This window comes from Chroicocephalus ridibundus, chromosome 2 (assembly GCF_963924245.1).
Source record: "Chroicocephalus ridibundus chromosome 2, bChrRid1.1, whole genome shotgun sequence".
In the NCBI taxonomy this organism is placed as follows: Eukaryota; Metazoa; Chordata; class Aves; order Charadriiformes; family Laridae; genus Chroicocephalus; species Chroicocephalus ridibundus.
Genome location: NC_086285.1, coordinates 78,117,116 through 78,123,308, shown reverse-complemented (window position 1 = coordinate 78,123,308; position 6,193 = coordinate 78,117,116).

The window sequence follows — 6,193 nt, the reverse complement described above, 5'->3', positions numbered from 1 at the left end:
AGGGTAACACGCAGAGTTTAGGATATTAATTGCAAATCTTCAACGCCATCTTCTGAAATTTAAATGTAATTATCGCCACGTTTTGAGGGAGAAGCGAGAAGTGCAGGCGTTTTTAGATATCGGCTTTGTAACACACCATCCATCCTCTAAAAAAAGAATTGGCAGTCCCCATCCAAAATCTTTTCAGTCACGAGTTAAGGCACCTTCAAAACACTAAAATACGTCTTTGAGATTGGAGGTGACTGCCATGATAAATCAAGACGAGCAACCACAGCTTTACCAAAAGGCGTCTGAAAGGCTTTCTAAAAATCCAATTTCGATTCCTGGGGGCAAGACTGTGTGGTACTCAGGGCGCCAACTTAAGCATAAAACCATCTTGAAATATATCACTATAAAATGAACACTTCTAATGCCTTTTCTCTTTTGCAGCTTTTAAGACAGCAAATTCTGGGCCAGCATGAAACATGCAGATTTGATCTGCATTAGGTCAAACCCTTCAGGGGAAAAAAAAACAAAACATCTTTCTCAAATACTGGAGAATATTTTGGAAAAAAAAAAATAGTTGTTCTTGTCCAAAGAAATCCATGTATAGATAGAGACGTAGATGAGTTACACATTCAGACAGTACATATGTGGGAAATTACCTGGCTGGGTGGTTGGTTGCTGTGTTTGTGCAGCAAGAATTCTATTAGAAAACCCTCTCTGGTTGCCTAAATTTGCGAGGGGATGCGTAAAGCCAGACCCCCCTACATGCACACTTGGCCTTTGCAAATAAGTCTTCTCATGAGTAAGACACGCTAATCTCATTAGCTTTGCTGACTTCGTTACTCGGGGTTTCTGGAAGCCAGCCATTTCCATTTAAGATGGCGAAAAGAAATGTAGGACTACTGTTACGGTCTGTACAATAGAAAAATCTGATAAATGAGACAACTGTGGTGTCTGCATTAAATGCTGCAGCAGCGTGCCAGTAAACTTTGATTTGGTGTATTCTGCATATGTGAAGAGACGATTCCTCCCTAACCTGCATTGCCGGTGACCTGACCGCTTACAGAACCTCAAGCCTGTTTATCTTTTTCTAGTGATTTCCACGCAGTTGTGAGTGCCTGACCTTTCAAACCTTACCCAAAAAGCCCCACTAGCTTCATGGAAGTTTTCTGTGCCAGTGACCAGTTGAAGTCGTCCTGTGAACATGCTCTTGCTGCTGTATAACCACGGCAGTCGCCACTGGGCCCCCTGGTTTTCACACTCTTAAGGTCACACTGACTAAAGGCATGCCAGGAAAAGTGACTGTTTCTTCTCAACAGTCGCTCACAAGCCCTCAGAGCATAGAAAGCTGGGCTTCTGCTTTCACCGAACCCCTCTGAAGTCCCAGCTGAGTCACCTGGGAATTGCACCCAAGGCAGAAAAGCGAAGAGAGACGCCAGCTCAGGCCAGCTGCTGGCGGCTCGCTGAAATGGGTCCCTACGGAAAGGTCCAGTGCTCAGCCAAAGGGCACAAGCATTAAATGCTCTTACGCTCAGGAGGTTACCCTTGCTCTTGCTCTCCTGAGTGCAAAGGCTCTCCCCTCTCCCTAAAAAAACAGCAGGCGAACCCAGTCTCTAAGCCAGAGGGACCTGTCGGAAATATGCCGGAGGCAATATGGCTGGCAGCAGAGGCCCTTTGAGGATGGCCACTCATTCAGGGGCTCACCCCGGTGCCACGAAATCCCCTCAGGCACTGGCGCAGGGGGAGTTCCTCTGGGCAGAAGAGGAACCTGCCGAGGGCAAGCGAGGGGCACCCGCTCCCTCGCGCTGCTCCCGCCTGGGCTGAGGGGGCTGCACTGGTTGCTCTGGCCGACCGTCTGCCTGCCGCTCTGGTGGGAATGGGCTTGTGATGGCCGGTGGTGGTGGGCAGTAAAGGTTGGGCCCCCACTGCACTCACTGCAGCCCAGAGCAGACCCACCGGTGAGCAGGAGCGTGGCAGGGAGTCAGGTCCTTCCCCAGCGGTCCAGCTCTAGTCTCGGGTGAAAAACCTGACCAGGGCTCTTCAGGAACCCAGCAAAAGCTTATGTTGAAGCCCTTGACAAATGCCATTAGCAAATGCGTTTTCAGAAGTAGATTAAGCCCCTAAATCATCGAATAGTTTGGGTTGGAAGGGACCTTAAAGATCATCAAGTTCCAACCCCCCTGCCCTGGGCAGGGACACCTCCCACTAGACCAGGCTGCTCAAAGCCCCATCCAGCCTGGCCTTGAACACCTCCAGGCATGGGGCTGGTGGTTTCAAAAAGCCCAGCTATTTGTCTACATGTTTAGCTGCCCCAAAACCCCTTTCCTGAGTTGGAGGTGTTTGAAGAGCTCAAGGCCTTGCTGTTGGCACCAGTTTCCACTGGATGCCTTCTTCTCTCAGAGGTCTTCACAAATCCCTGGTGTGTCACTCGCGCAGCAGAAAAACCTCCGTGGATGGTATTGACGGAATTCAGAGACACTGTGGAAATTTGCATCGGATTCCCAATTACTTTGATTTATTTCAGCAAAGCACCTGCTCCGTAAGCAGTATAACATGATCCACAACAGGCGATTTTAGGCATCCTCTGTTGTGGTAACTTCGGGTGTCATAAGTCTCCCTTCTCATTTTGGGAGGGCACTTGCAGTTCCTCCATTTAAAATAGTGACTCCTGAAACAGCATTAGCCTATCATATAGCTTCCATATTACTAATTACACAGTCATTTTAAACTGTTAAAAACGAAGCACGCGGGCAAGCGTGGCCATGTCTTTGCACTTTTAAGCAGCAAAGTCTCACAGCCCAGTTGCAATTATTTTGGGTGGATTTGGTGTACATTTTGCTTGCTTTTCATGTACTTCCCCTCCGCCTTGTAGCCAAGAATATTTCAAACCGCCTTTCGCGGGGCTGCCTTCACGCCTCTGTACATCAGCCTGCGCCTGGGCCTGAAATAGGCTTTCACTGCATGTCCTAACACCTGAGATGTCCTCCAGCTTTCCTTTGAAGAGAAAAGGTTGGTGTGGGCATCCAGCTGAGGGGGCACACAAGCAGCGAGACGCCCTTTCCCGGTGCAGGGTCATCAGCCTGGAGCTTGGAAACCCTGGGTTGACACCTTCACCCCTGCAAAACAACAGCAAAATTTTTGTGGACTTCCCTCACCTCGGGGCCTCCCGGTTGAGCAGCAGGCTGCTTGGGCAGCCAGTGCCAGGCTGATGGTTATGGTCTTTATCAAAGAGGCGCTGGAGGGCTGTGCTGCTGGAACCGGGGGATGAAAGGCTTCAGCACCGTAAGCCTTTCCACCAAGCCATCAGGCACCCGAAGGGAAAGGTCATACTGTCCACATCATACTGCCAGGAGTGAGAGCAGCACAGTTTGCTGGATGGTGGAGTCTGTTTTGATGATAGTGTAATCAATAGATTTGCACCTGGTGGCACTTCTAAGCATTCATTTACTTTTTCTGGAAATCAGAGACATTTCCATGTTCTCTTTTTTTTTCTTTTTTCTTTTTTTCCTTCTTGTTTACCTTTCCACATGTTTTCATGGATCTCTGGTTATTCTTGGTTCATTATTAATCCCCCTTCCTACCAGTACCCCAATGACATTTTTGTTTTCCCAAATGCCATGCTGAATTGCGGAGCTGCGATCCGGAGGGGTACAACTGAACAGCCCTTTTCATGACCTGCTTCTGCTGCCTTACGACACTCCCCACGTTGGCTGGGAAAAGGAGATAGAAGCAGAGCGTGTCTTATGAGCAGATTTCTGAAATGAGGAATAGCTCGTGTTCAGATTTATGGACTGTTTTCTTCAATATGCGGAATATGTGTGAAAAGCCGTATGACTTGGAAATAACCCTTCTAAGATTGCGTATCCTTGAGGGCAAAAGCTGATGGAAGGTATCTGACCTGTATTTGTTTCTATTGCAGGTCCAAGAGGTCATTAATAAATGGCCTCTGCTGTCTGAGGAAAATGCCAAGTGCCCTGAGACAGTGCAGGGAAACCGAATGGTAAAGAAGGCATTTTCTTTGGGGAAGCCAGAGGAGTAGATAGGAATACGAAGGATAGGATTTGGGTACTGCTCCAGTGTCCAAACCACCTGTTGTAGCCATCTGGAACCACAAAGCATGAACGTTTCCAGTCTAAAACTAATGGGAGGAGCAGGCTTTACTCTTGAGGTGCTCTAGGTTTTATTACTTTCGTAAGGGAGAAAAACCTTGGATGTGGTGTGTCTGCACACATCCTCATGCGTCTGCATTTTGCAGGATGCTGGTAACAATTCCACTTCTGCTACAAAGTATTTTTAAAGCTTACTCTGCCCTCCTTGACAAGGCAGCTCTGAATCATCATCAGTTCAAGCAAAACAAGGTGAAGGTTCCCAAAACTTCAAAAAAACTCTTCAGTCGCATTTGTGCTGGACATGCAGATCTGATGATTCCACCAAGCTGAGGAAATGAAAACATGTGAGTGAGTAGCGTTGCAAATCAAATCATCAACATTATGAATAAAACCAATATTGAGAGTTTGTTGCTGAATGAGCAAGAAATGGGACTTCTTGCATGCCAAAGCTGGATTTTAAGTGCAGCGGCTTATGCCAGAGTGGCATCTTTTTCCCATGCTCTTATTTTACGTTAGCTTTGTTTCTCAATACGGAGTCGTCCTCTCTCCCCATCTCCCCAAAGCAGTTTGACCTATGCTAGTCCAGCCACTTTCATCAGCAAGCAACAGTTAGTCATCTAAAAAAAAAAAAATTTTAAATTGGGAAAAAAAAAAAAGAAGAAAAAACCCATAAGTAGTTTTCAAATCAAAAAAATAAGGAAAGCATGGTTGCCATCACTTAACAAAGTGAATTTCTGAAAATTTCTGAACAGATACATAAATGTATTTGTAAAGAATATGTTTGTCTTGCAATAATGCATTTAATGCCTTGAAATAATGCCTTTAATTCTCAAGCAGTCATTGCATATTTGTTATTTACTGTTGTCGTCTTAGCAGCTGATGTGTTGATGACCTTCACCTCTCTTCCAGCTCTCCCTGATGAGTTCAGCTGAGGGAGGGAGCCGTCTCCGTGGGGAGAGCAGCATCACGCTGACCGTGTCCAGTGAACATGGTCACTCACCTGGTGCGACCATTTCCGTTCTTTAAAACGTATTGTATTAAATAATAGTAAGTACCAGTACCTGTCCCTGGTTTTGGTTTGTTATTTTTTTTGAAGGATCACTCCCAACACAAAACTTTGGAGAGAAAAACCTATCCTGAGGAAGTCTGGGGAGGGTTCTGGCCCTTAAAATAAAAACATGTAGCTGACCGTGATGTATTGCTGCAAGAATTTAAAATTTACAGCAAAGAAAAAACTCTCAACCATGAAGTGCAGATTGAGAAAAAAGCCAAATCTTTTTCCTGACTACTTTTTTAAAAGGATAGAGAACTTTTTTTGGAAAAAACACTGTTTAAAATTTGTTCAGTTTTCATATGAAATCTCAAAACCTTATGTGCTTCATGTCTGACAAAAGAGAAAAAAAGAAAAAAAGAAATCTGTTTGAATTCTCTTTTCAAGGCTTTAAATATGTGTATGCTTTTATTTGCTTACCATAGACAGAATATTTTATCAGCTTTTATTTTGGTGCTTTCTGGTCTGCTTGGTTTTAAGTGGAAAAATATTCATCTTGTAATGACCTCCAGCAAACAAATGGGCCATCTCTCCCTCATGTTCTGGTGTTGGCCAGGAGATGCTGAGAACAACCTCTCCAATGAGTTAAGTAACTTGTGACTCGCATCTCTGCCAGGCGGCTATCAAGAACTGCCCAGGGCTGTTGCTATTGAGCCAAGGAAAAATGGCCCTTTGCCAGCAATGTGGGGCACAGCACGGCCACGCGTCCCCTGCTCCCTGGAGTAACGTGTCTATCCCGCTACAACCTGGGACCTTCCTAAATCCAAAATGTAGGAGTACCTTCCCCACCCCCTATCCAACCTGCTTTGTTTGGAGTGAAAAGGCAGGGTGGGCAGGCGGCTGGATTTCAGGACGTCAACTCGCCTGGCCAAATTTCTTCAGCTACGTTGACTCCTCACAGCATCGCCCAGAAACGTAGTTTACGCGCTGCACTCGGCTGAAGACATCCCAAACGCGACTAGCGCTGACAAAAACCACTTATTGCATCTTGATCGCTGAAGTTAAACCAGGCTGGGGCTGGTACCTCACTGGCGTGGAGAAGCAGGAC